The sequence below is a fragment of the Dermacentor variabilis genome, chromosome 7, assembly GCF_050947875.1.
Source record: "Dermacentor variabilis isolate Ectoservices chromosome 7, ASM5094787v1, whole genome shotgun sequence".
NCBI lineage: Eukaryota > Metazoa > Arthropoda > Arachnida > Ixodida > Ixodidae > Dermacentor > Dermacentor variabilis.
The window spans coordinates 71,905,524-71,921,721 of record NC_134574.1 but is presented as its reverse complement, the minus strand read 5'-3'; the positions used below and the strand labels follow the sequence as shown (position 1 = coordinate 71,921,721).

The following is a 16,198-nucleotide window of genomic DNA, read 5'->3' as shown; positions in this document are numbered from 1 at the left end:
CTTAGCAACTGGCCATTTAACGGCAAGCGTTTCATGACGTTCCTTGTGCAAGCAACCAAAAATGCACAGCACTGTTCGAGCAGAGCACTTTTCTCATCCTCATTAAGAGACAACTTTTCCAGTGAGTCATGGAAGCGGTTCCCATCTGGCAAGCTCAAACGTTCAGCAAATGGTCTTCCCAGTTGGCATCGGGTGATGCATAGTCAGGAAGTATGACCTGTTGAAGGAAGCACTTAACAAAGGCAGTCAAATCCACATAAGTTTTATAGGGTCAGGATCCTCACTCTGGAATATTATGTTTAGCCTGTCAAACTTGTTCACAATCGTGCTAAAGAACTGAATACTGTATTTGCTCGTGTAATAGACGCACTTTTTTTCAGAATAACCAATGCACAGTTGGGGCTTTATTATGTGGGTAAATTTTACGAAATCATTTCGGGATGAGCAAAAAATGTTGTAATGCAAAAAAGAAAAATTGTCTAGAGCTGTCATCCAGGTTGCTGGCCACTTCCACGTCGTGCTCCTGCAACTGGTCATCCTTGCTGCCGTCCACCGCATTTGCGATTCCAGTCTTCTCGAAACTCATTGAGATCAAATCAGCTGGCAGCGAGCGCCATGCGCCATCCGGGAGCATATTAGCTCAATGGACAGCCTCTTAACGTTGCTGGTCGGTGTCAGGGTCTGCCTTCTTTGGTACACATCCAGTCTGTGTACAAGCGGTGCACACTGTCTGAACGGCTTGTTCACACAAACATCAAAGGGCAGCAGCACTGAAGTGAGTCCACCCGGAATTATGGCGAGCTTGATGCGCAGCTTCTTTAGTTTCCGGCGTATGTTCTCTCCCAGGTGACTGCAAAAACTGTCGAGCATGAGGAGAGACGGGAGAAACAGGGTCCAAGGTCGCCGCACCCAAACAGTCCGAACCCAATAAGCCATAAGGTCAGCTGACATTCATCCTTTCTCTTGGGCTCATACGTGTATGCCGGCTAGGAAGTTGGTCTTTGGCACAGTTTTCCTTTTAAAGATAATGTACGGTCACAACTTCCTGCCGTCTGCAATGATAGCCAGCATTACTGTGAAATGCTGCTTCTCGGCACCTGTTGTTTTGACAAGCACATTGCGTGCTCTTCTTTCATTGACTGTCCTAATCATCGGCATGTCAAAGTTAATGGGCGTCTGGTCGGCATTCTTGATTTGTGAGATCTAAGTCCTGCCGCAGGTGTATCAGAAACTTGTGAAAGTCCACTACCTTCTCTTTGTAGCAAGGAGGCGATCAAAGGGAGTTGTCATAATACTAAAAAAAAAGAGCACTAGGGCAAAGAGGCGCTGCAATGGCTGCTGCTCCTGTTGCAATGACATCAGCCGAATTGAGTGAAATGGGAAAGCTACAGCACAGCCGTTCACAGGGCTGCAGGGGATCAAAGTTAGGGGTGCGTTTATTGTGCGGGATAAAAAAAAAATTCTAATGGTGATGGCTAAAGTTGGGGGTGTGTTCAATATACGAGTGCATTCATTATGTGAGTGAATATGGTATTGAACATTTCAATAAGCATTCTGGCTAGGTAGCAGCGCTCATTCATTTTAATGACAACGAAGTGCATTTTCAGTTCACGCCACTAGTCCAGAACATTTTGTAGAGCTCCGGCTATGCTTAGCCAATGCGTTGCGTGCCCACAAACTAACTTTCTTGTGACCACTCCTAAATTAATAGCCCCATAAGTGCCGTATTTACTTGCATAATGATCGCACTTTTCTTGTGAAAAAAATTGACGCAAACTCAGGGGTGCGATCATTATGCGGGTTAAAATTTCAAAAAAATATTTTGAGCACTGAAGGCGCAAAAGCGAAAGTTTTGGGTGAGAATTCTTACGTCGGCTATGGTAAGCATAGCCAAACATAAAAGTTGAGTAAGGCTTACCTTTGTAATAAACGCACACATTACGTAGGCAGTGCACGAATTGCACATTGCCCTTTTATTTTTCTAATTGAATAAAGGGCGCCTCACTTTATTCCGATTCTGAATCTTCACAGTTACCGCTGTAGGTTTCAATGTCGGAATCTGCATTATTATCGCTGGGGGCATCTTCGGAGCCCCACAGAAAGTCGTCTTCTGTCCCGTCCAGTGCGTTAGATATGCCGGTCTTCTTAAAGCTCTTCGCCACCACCTCGTCAGAGATACCACTCCACGCTTTGACGATCCAGGAGCAAAGCACCTCCATGGACGGTTTTCTGATTTTGCCGCTCGGCGTGAAATTATGTTCGCCTGCCGCCACCCACTCTGCGCACAGTCTTCGAACATTGTCCTTGAACAGTTTGTTCAGGGACACATCAAGAGGCTGTAGCAGTGACGTGAGACCTCCAGGGATGACTGCAATTTCTGTGTGTAGCTCCTTAATCTAAGCTCGAATGCTATCCACAAGATGGCCTCGGAAGCTGTCCAACACAAGAAGCGAAGGAAGCAGAAGCGCTTCTGGTCTTCATCCCCAAACAGTCTTAATCCAGTCGACCATGAGTTCCGCTGTCATCCATACTTTAACATGAGCGCAGACATGGATGCCACGGGGAAAGTTTCCCTTCAGAATAGTCTTCTGTTTGAAAATGACGTATGGTGGAAGCCTCCGCCCGTCTGCCGTCACTGCAAGCATTACAATACATCGCAGTTTCTCAGCACCAGATGTCCTTATGAGGACACTCCGAGTAGGGTGCCTCGATGCGCGCGCCCTCTCGGAGGGTGGAGTCATTCTGTGCAGGGGTCAGTGCCGCCTTCCGACTGCTGGCCGCCATTGCGCTCCCCACATATCGTTACGGTCAGACGAGCGAGACATGTGCACGGCGTTTTCTGGTCCAAAATGCCCGAGTGTAACGTGCCCTAGTGCCCGAACCACTCACAGAATAACTGGAAGATGTTCCAATTTCCTAAAGAATCGAAAAGACGACTCCTCTAGCTGGTTAAGGTCAAGCACGACAAGTGGCAACCCACGAACTGGTTGTGTGTGTGCAGCGTAAGTTATGCCATTTCTGCATTCATAGTTATTCATTCATTTGTGTGCTTTTTCTCGTAGTGTGTTCGTCTTGTATTCTTGATATCTGGCACATATGCATGCGTGTGTAACTAGTTTATTTCTGGATAACACAAAATGCTTTGTCATTAATGGCTTGTTGCACACCGGCTGCAAGAGTGACAAGATGTACAGTACACGTACGTTGTGCACTTTTTGTGACCAGCGCCTCGTACAATTTGATTTTGTACTTAGCTGGAAGAGCATATGCATGGCGCAGTAGAAGGTAAGGTGAGCTTTAAGCTTACCTTTCATGTAACGACATACGGATCGTGTTGATGTGTTTTCTCGGCGTTATTCATGTGCCACTGTCCAACTCGGGTAGTACTTGGTGTCCGTGCGTGTGTGTGTTCATGCGTGTTTGTGTGGGGGAGCATGAAACCTATGACCATGCATGACGCATGTATGGTCATGAAAAGCATGTCATGTCACGACTCATCATGACTGATTTAGTGACAATTGGTGGTTACTGCTATGTATAGAAGCCACGTAGTTGTGCATTGGGCATGAGTAATCTGATCATGCATTGTCTGTGTGTTCGCTATTTTTTTCCTCACCCGATGATCGGCAAATTATTTGAATGTAGGGTAAGAAATTATTGATGAGGATTTCAAAGCTACGTGTCCATTTAACGACAAATTTATTTTGGGTGGTGACAGAATTAGACGAAAAAGAGAGCTGTTGTGTTTGGGCTCCGCGAACTTTGTGGACAGCATGACACCAGTGCTGACCTACAAAATTGCCTTTTTGAGCATACATATAATATAACAGGGTGCCACTTTTGATATTTAAAATGATTTTTTAGCTCACTACCCTTGTTCCCTCTGTCAGTATAGGCAAGAAGCTTTAATATTTTAATTTGGAAAGCGCGCACGCCTTCAGTCCATATTGTAGAATTTCCTCACACTGTCCCTGTTTGTTCAGAGAAAGCCGACAGTCCTTGGCTTCTTCCTGATTATATTTTAGCGAGCCCCTAAATTTCACGTATCACTGTTCGTGAAAGTGCTGTGTACTAGTTCGGTATCGGTGCATGTTAATAAAACCTCAGGTGGTCCAAATTTCCGATGCCCTCTGCCACGAATCCATCACACCTGATGCTACGAAATCGCAAAGAAGGGCCGTGGATGGTTGAAATATGCGACGTTAAAAAATTTGTAAATGTCAGCACAGGTAACACAGACACAAACAGGTAAGACAGACAGGTAACACAGACACAAATGAAAAGCTGCCATATTCACTGCAGTTTCCGTGACCTTGAAACAACCATTCAACATTGGTAGAACATCACTTACACACAGCCTTGTTTCAACTGCAGAGTGGTTATTTGACTGTTACGATCATTGCTTTCTACTCGGCGTTGCAGCATTCAGCCCGTAAATGGGCTAACTGATGACTGATTCGAAAACAAGATTTGAAAGTAGGGTTTGCGATGACAATTATTCTTCTGTCCCCTGGCAGCATGCGGTTTGTTAAACAAGTTCGGGTTTCAGCTGGCAGCCAAACAGTCTTTACGCTTTGGTTAAAGGCACGAAACTCACACACACACAGCGAAAGACAGCGGGACTCGTGCCTGCATATGTTTCATGCCTTTAACCAAGGTGAACAGTCACTAGCTAGCCCAACAAGACGTTCTTTTAAGGTCTGCGTGGCTGACGTGGACGGCAGTTTTCTGCTGCCAGCAAGTCCAGTTGGAAATTCCACTTTAAAAATAAAAATGACAGAATATTAAATTGATACCTTCACACTGATGTGAAAATTTCGTGTTCTCAACATATCATTAAAGCAGCACATGCTATCAAAACGAACTGTACATGCAGTTGCGCGACGCCCGTTGACTGCCTATGGAGCGGGCATCATAATGGCGGATGCCGTAGCAGACGATGTGGTTGTCTTATTTATGAAGAACCTTATTTATGAGTGCTGTGCACTTCGTTCTTCCCATTGAAATTGCAGAAGCTACACTTGAATCTTTAAAGCAATCAAGAATGAGTGACGCCATATGATCAGCTGTGACGGGAGAGCTCTGGACGGTGATATGTGCAGCCAAACTCAGCTTGGCAATTTTGGCTAGTAACTTGTGCAATATTCTCTTTGGCGACTTCCGACTTGGAAGACGTGACCAGTGGGTCCGAAATGCCTTTCTCAAGTATTTGTAGACTACACATGGTGTTCCATTTTTGGTCATTCTACCAAGGCGATTTATGCTGAAAGCAGCTTTCCACTTACTTTCTATTTGATGATGCAAGCAGTCTGTAGGACTGCTCATCAAAAGGACCTCGTCGTTTGCAGCAGCACCCTAACAGAATTTCATCTTAGTGGCTTGTTGCAAAGCATTCACTGCATCCTACACTGTTGTCAGCAATGATTCTGCCGCAAGCTTACCACACAGAGATATCTTCAGACGAAAATAACCAGAGCTATTTTCTGTGCAAAACACGGCCCTTTCGACTCTCACTTCACCTGTGATGGCGTCAAAGGTGCACGAAGTGAAACAAACTCTTTCCGTGTCATGCATCTCGTGCAGAAACCACCGCTTATTAAGCAGAGGTACATTCTTAAACGGTGCCACAGTCAACTATAGAATTTACATCACCACTTTCGTGCTTGTATACACAAACTGTCTCGCAAACGTCAGTGGGCTTGTCTACAGCCTAATGCTCTCCAGCACTCAAGTGCAGTACCTTTTTAGCTGGTCTGTTGACCTCTTGAGCCTTGTTTTTTCTCTGGTTCCTTCTCGGCACCATGCACTTGCCTAAGTATGCCAGGGCATTCGGTAAGATTGTTAGCATGGTGTCTGACGAAACCATAGGCTTTCCTCACAGTAGACGAACTTCATCGTTGATTATGTGCACATAGTCCCTCACAACAAAGTGCAGCTGAAAGTTTAGTTCACAAACTGCACAATCCTCCGTGAGTGGAGCAAATTCCGCTGCCAAAGGCTCCGTCGTTCAGGGTCTGCAGGTGCCTTGAAAAGCGAGGGCTTCTTTGCAGCGTCCACTCGAGTGTATCCAGTGCTACATCCAGCGGCATAGCAATGGTTCAAGTGTCGCTTACCCATAGCTGAAGCAAGGAGATTAGATACAGGGGTAGCTTGTGCCCATCCGCAGTGCAACAAAGCATTGTGGTGACTAGTTCTTTCGTGGCCGGAAGACAAAAAAAAATGGAAGGACACTAAATTCCAAAGTGTGTTTGGTGAAAGCCTGTGCCCATTCGACTGACTATGCCATGTCCCTTTTTTTTTGTGCATGACACTCTTTGTTCATGAATCCTTTGTGTCTTTGCCTTTAATGCCCCATGCCTGGCTGGGTCGATGTCTACGATAGCTGCCTTGTGATCACTGAAATGTACTGATATGTACTCAAGGTCTTTGGTGGTTGGATATGTCTGGAAGACGAGATCAAGACAGCTGCCATGCTGCGTGGTGGCTGTTGTCGTTGGTGTGACCAACTGTAACGCTAGTGAACTTTGTAGACCACTGACAAATGCATGTCTGTTCCTAGCATCTTGGTTGAAATCCCCAACAACGACCATCGGCCGATGCCTGACGCTTCTTGGTAGGATGCGATTCACAAAGGCAATGACTGCTTCTTGTCCGAGGTTTGGGGCCAAGTACACACAGACTACAAAGAACGCAGTCGACAACCTCACCGCACACGCTTCTCCATGGTCAAAGTGAATGTTGTCGATGTTGACTGGGGTAAGCTCAATGTCTGGATGAGTGTAAATTGCAACTCCAGCAGCTTGGTTTCCTGGCTGACTGGCCCCAGTTACAAATTGGTACCCCCTCACCTCTGGTGGAGCCATTTGCGGACTCGTCCAAGTCTCGGTTAAGCATATGAGCTTGCATTTAGCTAGCACATGATCATGTGAGACGTCGGCAGCATGAAGCGGCAACGAACGCACATTTATACAGCCGACTGGGAACTGCGACTCGTTGATGAGAGCATTGCATCGCATAGTGATGGTCTCTAGACGGTGCTCACCAAGTCTTCTGAACTCGTCCATTAGGGATCTGTTTCTGTTCTCTGAGATCCTGTACTTGAACTTTACGGTCGAGGTGTCACTCCTGTCGTTACCATTCTTTGCACTTTCACTGTTGTCGCGAGCTCTCATGAGATACAAACCACTTGCCGTGGAATCATCACTGGGCCGCTTGGGAGCCATTCGACTAACTCGACTGCTGCAACGAGACGTCTGACGAAGGAGCGTTGTCGCGTGCACCGCTGTGCCATCACGTGATTGCTGAGAGAGTGTAAGGGGGAGAGGCCACAGCTGGCACCATTCCAGGACACGGACAGATGGTCAGACGCTGCGAGTATGAGCCATTAAAGGCTTTCGCCGTAAAACGCGTACTTGCTTCACCCCTTTCTTCTCTACAGTTGTGGTGGCAGGCATGTCAAAGTGTCACATGTAAGAGGCATGGGGCACAAAAAGAAAAGAGGACGATGTGCGCCGATCGGTCCAAATGGCATGAGCCCTTGAGGTGCGTGACCCCAGCTGGGAGAGAAGCGGCGCTGAGCTGGCATTATTGACGTGGCTCTGGGCCAAGAAGGTTAGAGCATCAGCATCATACTGGCGACGGGAGTCATGGAGGTTCGGCCAAGTCCATGACGCTGGTGATCCAAGGTGTGGCCATCGACCTCGGCGACGTTCAAGCGAGGCTCCTTGGACCTGCTGCAGCCTCTCACGGTGGTGCCGGGCACTCCAGGAATTGTATCCCCCCTCAGAGGCAGACCACCACAGATGATAGTCCCTGGGGCGTCTCGTCGGCACTTGGGGAAGTAGCGGCGGAGACCGGTGTTGGGCCTAACCAGGGAGGCCGGAGTGCAACGTCACCGACATAGTTCGGGACCCAGACATCCGAGACGGAGGAGCTGGCCGGTCGATACCAAGACAACAAAGCTTGCTAAGTCGGCTGGAGCACTGACTGGGACCAAGAGCTGACACACATCGGACTTGGAGATACGTGCGACAACTGAACTTTGTAAGAGCGTTCCTTTATGTTAGCATGCAGCCATAGGCCAGGGTTGCCGGACTTTCACGCAAAACGCGCTAAGGACACACGTAGGCAAGGATAAGGACATTGTTTCGGCTATGCAAGTGTGGAGTTTTATTTTTTGCCAATTGAGTTTTGACTTTTCCTCTTCGAGTTTTGACTTTACCATTTCGAGTTTGGGTAAATTAAAATCTGTTTGCTGTGCTCGCCTGCGTCTCCCGACTCCATCTCTCCCAACATCCGCACGGCCCTGAGATCAGTGACACAAAGTAGAGCCGCGTCTGATAGGCATTTTCAATCTGTCCGAAGTGGTAGCCATTTCTATGGCACAGCTTCAAAACGTACTGCTGAAAACTGCAATTTCTTTTCATATTTTTCGGGTAATTTTTGGCATGTCCCTGTCCACCTTCGAAGAGAAAAGCCTTTTCTTCTCGTAAAATGTGATAGCCAGCACCTGCTCTCTTTGAAGTCACTCTGCATTAGCCCTTTCTGTAGGGCAAACTGCATCGCCCGTACTTTGATCTGATCGGTCATCACAGGCAGCTGTGCCTCTCACTGCTCTTGCACATATTCCGCGAGCAGCTCTTCTATTTCAGTGAAGCGGCCCTGCTTCGGTCCACTGAAACTCTTCCTTGTTGCTTTGCTGGCGAAAATATTCTCCTTCGTTTTGCACCAGTCCCGCTTGCAAGTTTTGGGAACTCTAAACGCCTGTGATGCGGCCTGATTTCTGTCCGTCTCCGCGCACATGATAACTTTCCTTTTATATGCGGCATCATGATGGACTCAGCTTGTCTTTGCAGTCGGCACTTCCATGCTGATTGAATAAACACAGGAAATGGGAAGACAGGTGGTAGACTAGGTTACACCAGTGCCTGGTTACACATACAACATGGAGATATGCATATGGAGGAAGCTACAGCAGCTAGGCTAGAAGCATGTACGAGGTGGCCATTTTTCGAATGCCGATGGTGATGTGGTAACGCGGATTTAGTCGTACTCGATTCTAATGCTGGTCACGATCCAACCGGGTTCGTGAACAAGGGAGGGCTCGAGGCACCCTCCGTTAGACGGAAGCTCCGCAGCGTGGTGGTGCTGAACGATGACTGACCGCCGAGCAGCCATGCTCGTCGGTGTTTATTGCAGTGCGGTGACCAATGTTGCCTGCCGAGCTTAGCAGGCCACCGAGCCTGGCGGCGAACGAACATTATGCATGAAGCGGTGTCACATGCTTGCTACAAATGCGCATGCATTTTTTTTACCCGTTTTATCGAAACAAATGTGCACGTTAGATTTGGGTAAATATGGTACTTCAAATGTGCGTACGTTGTTCTCAACAGCACTAATCAGAGCGAGGTGTGCAAATCAAGCACTGCAGCTTACTTGATAGGTATATACTACGTTTTTGAACAGTGCTGCGCAAACCAAATGAAACAGTAGCTATATAAGCAGAGCGAGCTGAACAGCTTGCTGGAAAGTGCGTACTGCGTTGTTTTCAATACCGCTAAACAGAGCGAGCCGCGCGAACTGAAGAGCTTACTTGAAAGGTAGGTACTATGTGGTTTTCTCGAAGAAATGTCTACAACATTGGAGTGGTTTAATTTTGTGGAAGTTTCTGTCATGTCTGGTACTTCTAAACTCGAAGTCCCTCTTGTCGGCATGTGGTAGCTGTTTGCCTGGAAGGCTGTTTTGTTTTTTATTAAAGTTTGCTTTTCTCTTTTGTTTTTGAACCAATTTTTTATGACTGTTTTTCGTCGTAATGCTCTAAATCTTTCTTCTCATCTGGTATCAGAGCTATGTTCAGAGGTCTGTGGCTAAAACTTTCTATTTGTTCTTCGCAGTGTTCCTTGAGGATATTCAAAAGTAAAAGTGAGGCATTGTGCAATACTGTTTGCCAGTTTGCACGATGGTGTGGTGGGAGTGTTCCTAGAGCTGATACAGCCTTCAGACCTTTAGCGATTATATTTTTCTCTGTGCAGATTGTGCAGGTTTTCAGATGGGAGGTGTAGCTCGCATGTTTTTTGTAAGTTTTCTAGCCTGCAGGAATTCAGTGCTTCGTGGCAGAGAAGAGTTATTGATTTGCGATGTTTGTCATTTATTTATCTTTTTGCAGGTAGATTTGCATGGTGGTATTTTTCTGTTTGGCAGGTTTATTACCGCATGCCTGGCTTAATTTGAGCTCGGTTTCTGTTTGACTTTGTGCGTATGCAGGCAGGCATGTGGGGGTCTGTGTGAAGAACTTGAAAAAAGGGGGTACCAGTGAAACACAAAGGACGCGCACATAAGGAAAAGCTGTTAGAGACGGACGGACGCTGGACTTTCAACTGCACTTTATTGAAATTTACGTTGCCGCACATAACCTCCAACGCATGTGCATCTTCAACTCCTCCCAAGACATGTGCACAGATAACACCTCGAAGATACATTACCATGTGAAAAACAGCCTACGCATGCGCAATTTCTACTCCTCCCGAGACCTGTGCATGAATGTCAGTTTTTTATTGATCATAATTTTACCTGCTCGATAAGTAAGCACGTTCCTTGTTTGTTAAACACAAAGACGTATCACTGACACAAATTTCTTTCTCATTTCCAATGTGAAATGCTTCTAAGATTTCGCATTCGTATCTGGTTTTGCCCTGTCTGTGTGAAAACTTCAGTAGTGGATTTTCGGTTGTCTGTTGCAGTTGTGTCTGTTTGCACTGTGGTTGATGTTGTTTTTGGGGTAATGTGTGTCTTGTGGCTCTTTTCACATTCCGCTGTGTTTCGAGTGTTCTTGAGGTGACTGTCGCAGTTGTGTTGTTCGCGGTGGCACGTTTGGCAGAGTTGGTGAGGGTGGTATTTGAGGTGGATTTTAAGAGTGTTTTTCAGCACTTGTCCTTAATAAAGGATTTGATGTGTTGGGAAACTAGCTTTATTCCTCTGCGGTTTAAGTGGAAATCGTCCCAAGCTAGGTGTTCGTTTGGTGCTTCGTGTATTTCTGCATGGTGCATCGTGTCAGTGTTCTTGTGGAAGTGTTCTAAGTTGAAAGTTAATGAGTTGAGCTTGTTAGTCTCATAAGTGTGCTTCATGAGTGCAATAGTTTGGTGGATTAGTGGGTGGTCTTTGTTTTGTAGGCGGGGAGCGACAGTTGCTATGGCTATATGTGCGTTTGGGCAAGTGGCTTGAATAGTTCGTATTACGATGTTCATTGACTCGATCGTTTCTATGGCGCTTTGTGTACTGAGGTTGTTTGTGCCCACATTGATAATGAAGTGTGTGGTGTCAACTGGCATATCACAAACTAGTGGGAGAATATCTGATGTTTGCGCCCCACTCTGGTATCTTATGTATGGCGCTTGTGGGCCTGGTGGAAAGTGTTCCTTCAGGTATCTGTACTGACTGTCTCCAAGGACTGCTACATGGGCAAAGGATAACAAGGGGCTTTAGTACTCGTGTACTCTTCATCCAATACATCCTGATCTCTGGGTACCCAAGGCCTGAGATAACAATTAACATACCAAAAAACATTTTCTGTTCATCAGCTGATGTGTTGAGACTCCTCCTTGTCTGAGCTACATGTTTTCTGCTCATGGCCAGGGCCATGTCTTCATACACTTCGTTGTCAATGTACGTCTCGAAGTGTTTAGCTGGGTTTCACGAAGCTCGCTCATCAGCATTGTCCGGCATGACCTGGAATTGCGGCACCCAGGACGGTACTGACCTGTTATTATAAAACAAAAACAAGTGTTTCCCCTTCCTGTACACACAAAACACTTATTAACGGATCCTGCAAAATAAAAAAAAAATGTCATCTGCAGCCGTCATCATAATCGGTTTATTTGACCAGTAAGTGCAGGCCAAGTCTCACCTTTCAGCTACCTTCTATATCAAAGGACTTTTGTTAGTGGACCCTACATCGGCTTCCTCTACATCGTTATCGCTGTTGTCCTCTGAACTGAGATCCGTGGTGGAAATAGGAGGAACATACTCATCGGTGTCATCATCACGATCCAAAAGGTCAGACAATTCTAACATGTCCTCTTCTGCAATTTTCTCCAAAGAATGGTTTCCAGTCACATAGCTTATCCTTGGTCGGTCTCCTGAATAGAGAAAATAAAGGCTATCGTGAAATATTCACTACAAATAAGCAACTTATCGATTTATTCAATGCAGCGCACGCAAGCATCCAAGTGCCACTTTTGTCAGGGAAACGTGAGCAGAGTCCTGTTGTCTAGTACAGTGGACGTAACAAAGATGCGCTTGCCAAACTAAAATAAATGGAGGTACCTCAGCGAAAGACTCGTTAAAACGTGCGTGGAGTACTTAAGATTAATAAACAAGTTTAAAAACTGCACAAGTACACGCTGTATATTTTAAATAAGTTACTTTGACGGGTGGTGCCGTAGAACATGCCACTGGTGAATGCTGCCATTTTGGGCTTGTGTTGCAGGCGCATCATTGCACTGATTTTGCCCATACTTGATAGAGGGAGAGGGCTCTGCATTCGGAGCAGATGATGACGTGTTGCCCGAAATATTGGACAATTCCCTGTAGCCAGGACTCAAGAGTATAAGTCAGTTGAAGTGAAGAAGAGAAGTGCAACACACCTTTGGAGCATGTTTATTTATTTATTTTTGTCATCAGCCAAGTGACCTGAATTGTGAGGCATCAACAGGTGGTGGGGTGCAGGTCCAGGCTGACTCGTCTCAAGGCCAACTTAACATAGGTTATGTTGTTCGAGGATTTTTCATGCCACTGGAATTATCAGCACGTGAAAAACGAGTTCAGAGCTAAGTTTACGATGTGACAAGCACATTGTTTTACCTACCACATATTGTCTTTATAACAAGAAAAGTAATGTTGAAGTCCTCATTAAAGCGAGTACTTGTCAAAGCTCCAAATGCTGGAAGTCATGGCAGTCATGGCGATTCCTCATGGCAGTCACCAAAACTTTATTAAATAAAGCACAGGGAGCACCCAGCAGTCAAAAGAAAACTTGTCACTCTGATTAAGGCAGAGGGACCCATCCCTGCAAAACACACAAATGTGGGCTGCACGGTTTCGCACATGCGCAGTGATAGCAGAAAAATCTGTCCAGACCCGAATAACTGTCCTTCTCTCTAGTATGCACCAGTGTCATGCGCTGGTGCACCCCAAAGCCGTGCAGTCCTCCCTGCAGATCTCAAACACTCTGCAGCTTGAAGTCATTCCTCCTAAGGTCCAGGTAAACACCAGCAGCTCTCTCCCTTCTGGTGGAAACTCCCACATACGCAGGCAGCTGGTGGGTCTATTGCAGGTGGCAGCCGGGTGCCCATAGCGGCCGCACTGTTGGCACTGCAGTGGATGTGGCCTTCTAGGCCTCACCCAGAACCGGAGCTTGTATATGGTCATATGCTTGGGAGGGACCGTGCTGCCAAAGCTGGGTGTCACCATGTTGCCGGAGCAGGACGCAGATAGAACAGGGACACTGGACTCGGTTACCCCAACCACCTCCGAGTTGGTAGGATCACTGTCAGTGCCATGTACAAATGTCATGCTGTAGCCACGGGGCAGCTGGTGGGCAGGCAGGAACGTACCTCGAAGCTCGGTGGTGGCAAGCAGCTCCTCCAAGCAGGCCTGCGAGGGCGTGTCCGCAACCACAATGTTTCTCTTTGTGTTAAGACGTGCTGCAGCAACACCTGGCCGCATAGAAAGGGCAGAGGCAAACGCCAGGCAGGATGCTCACTGGAAAGCCCCTCCCAGAACAGAAGGGCTGAACAGGGCCATCCCGACCACCACTGGGTTTGCCAGGTTGGTAGCAGCTTGTTGCAGAACCCTGGTGCATCGCTGGGTATTCCTAAAGAAGACCACGGTGAACGCATCCTGTGCCAGTTCATCGCTCTCAGGTGGGGGAGAGAGTGCAATCTGGGAGCATCTGGCAGCGTCTTTTGGTGGCGCCTGCTGCTGCGAAGAAGCCACTGGGCCCGAGGTTGCAGCAGTCGCAGGAACAGAAGGCTGCGGGATACCTGGTGCTGCGCGTCACTTCCCCTTGCTTTTCTTTTCCAAGGCGAGGCATTTTGTTGGAGAAGCTGGTGGATCCTTCAAGAAGGCAGCTGCACTGTGTGGCTTACCGCCTGTCGCCTTCGCGACATGTGGTGTCTCGAGAGCGGCCTGTGAGGTAGCTGTCGCTTCAGCGGAGTGCAAGGTATGGCTCCCACCTGGTGTGCCTGCTGTCTCTGCTGTCGCAGCAGCAGTTGAGGCGCATTGTGCATTGGGGGTGGCAGGTGCGAGCACTGCGACACTGGTAATGGGCGCCGTTGAATCCACAGCCTTATCACCTGCTGTGCCGCTAGAATGAATAGGCGCGGTCTTCTTCTTGCACTCCGGGGCAGCACTGGGATCCAATGACCGCTCTGGCAGCTCCCTGTCGTTATTGCTATCGCAGCTGCACTTCCGCAAGGTCATCAAGTCCATGTCTTTCTCATAGGAGCTAGCAGGGAGCTCCACAAAATAGGGCTTGGTACTGGCAGCCAGCCACATCAAGGGAGGATGCAATGGGAGTGAGCCTTGCGAGAGGGCTGGTGTGGCAAGCTGCAGTTGGCTCACTGCTTCATTCGGTGTGATTAGCGTTTCTTGGGAAGGCACGACAGCTGCTTTTGGCTGCTGCCTCAGCTGCAGCGGCGCACTTCGCAAACCGTTTGGCTTCAATTTAAACAGACAATTTACACAAATTTACAAGATCGAGGCAGAGAGACAGTGCCAGAATGAGAGACAGAGGGATAGTGAATGAGTAGCCGAACACAAACCATGCCGCACACGTGGTTATCGTAGATTCCCTACTAACCGAAGTCAGGCATGTAGAGCAGGAAATAATGCATGGGTGCACAGGCAAGAGCATGGGAAAAAGCGAGGAACGCTCTGCCATGCGCAGCAGCATGGCTAGGCAACATCGTTGAGGGCCTCGCAGATTGTGCCGCAATCGCTGGAGCGGCGTGCACACACGTGCGCATACTGCGCATGTGACTGTCCGTGTCGCTGGTGGGCGCAAGGCCGCCACGCACTAGTGGCCGTCCTAAGGACATCGTATTGACTCTCCTATGCCTAGCAGTCAGTGGACTGTTGCCCCATTTTTTGTGGTATTTTCTGAACATGTACACATTTTTTTTCTTCTCTATGTGTCTCTTTGTACCTGTCTGCACTTTTCTGCTTTCTTTTTTCTTTCACCTCACCTATTAATCCAATGCATGATGCGCCGGACAGTTGCGGGGGCAGGGCCGATTGGGATGGGTTGCTGGTGGTCACCGGCTGATATCCCTCATGATCCGTCTGCACTGCTAACTTTTTCTACATTACTTCTGATGCCGGTGTTGTTTTCGCTGCATTGGTCCCTCTGGCGGTTCTTATAGATGCACCTGCAGGCTGCCGGGAAATTCTAACGGCCGGGTATCATGTCGTCAGAAATGGCTAGTGAAACACCTATCAAATTCATACGGGCGAATCTCGGCAGCACCCGCCACCCAACCAAGTTGCTTGTGGAGCATATGATTGCGGGGCAGCTTCAGCTTCGCGCTGGTGTCAGATCCGTACACGCGAGACAATAAAATACTGAATTTGGCCTGCCCAGTCATCTTTTTTTATGCTTCAGAGCAACCACGTGTTGTCTTCCTGGCACGAGCCCCGTATTTCGACCTTTTTCCCATTTACGTGTCCCAGCTGATTGTCGCACGATAGCCTCCTCTATACTTTCAGTACCTGCTCAATTATGCAGCGCGCCATTGTTTGGCGACATCGAGGCTAGTTCAAGGACGTTCCTATGGGTGGCGCTAGCAGCCCTGGAGGGAACAGACATTGTCAAGGCCGCTGTGCGTAGCACCATATTCTGCTGAAGCACTAGCTGCAATGCATTTTACAATGCAAAAAAAGTAATGTTTAGTTAGTTGTGAGGTACAAGTGCATTACATTTACAAAGTTCTGTTCTGCCTGGTTCTGTGATTGATTGTTCTTCAATATTAATTAGTTTAAACTTGCTTTCATATCTTTTCATGGAGCAGCAGTACACCATTGTACTCAACAGGTATCTAACGTCGCGGCAACCTTTGTGTGAACACAGGCACTTTTTCTCGTTGCAAAATTGCGACTAATTGCCCAACTTACTGACCACAATTCATGCTAATCGCATCGCTTC

The 16,198-nt window shown here is 47.5% G+C and overlaps 1 protein-coding gene across 1 annotated transcript in view; it reads left to right on the top strand.

Annotated features, from left to right (window-relative positions):
* The window catches only part of LOC142587525 (radical S-adenosyl methionine domain-containing protein 1, mitochondrial-like), a 238,853-nt gene that overhangs the window by 183,668 nt on the left and 38,987 nt on the right, over positions 1-16,198 (top strand). The gene's annotated exons all lie outside the window — the stretch shown is intronic.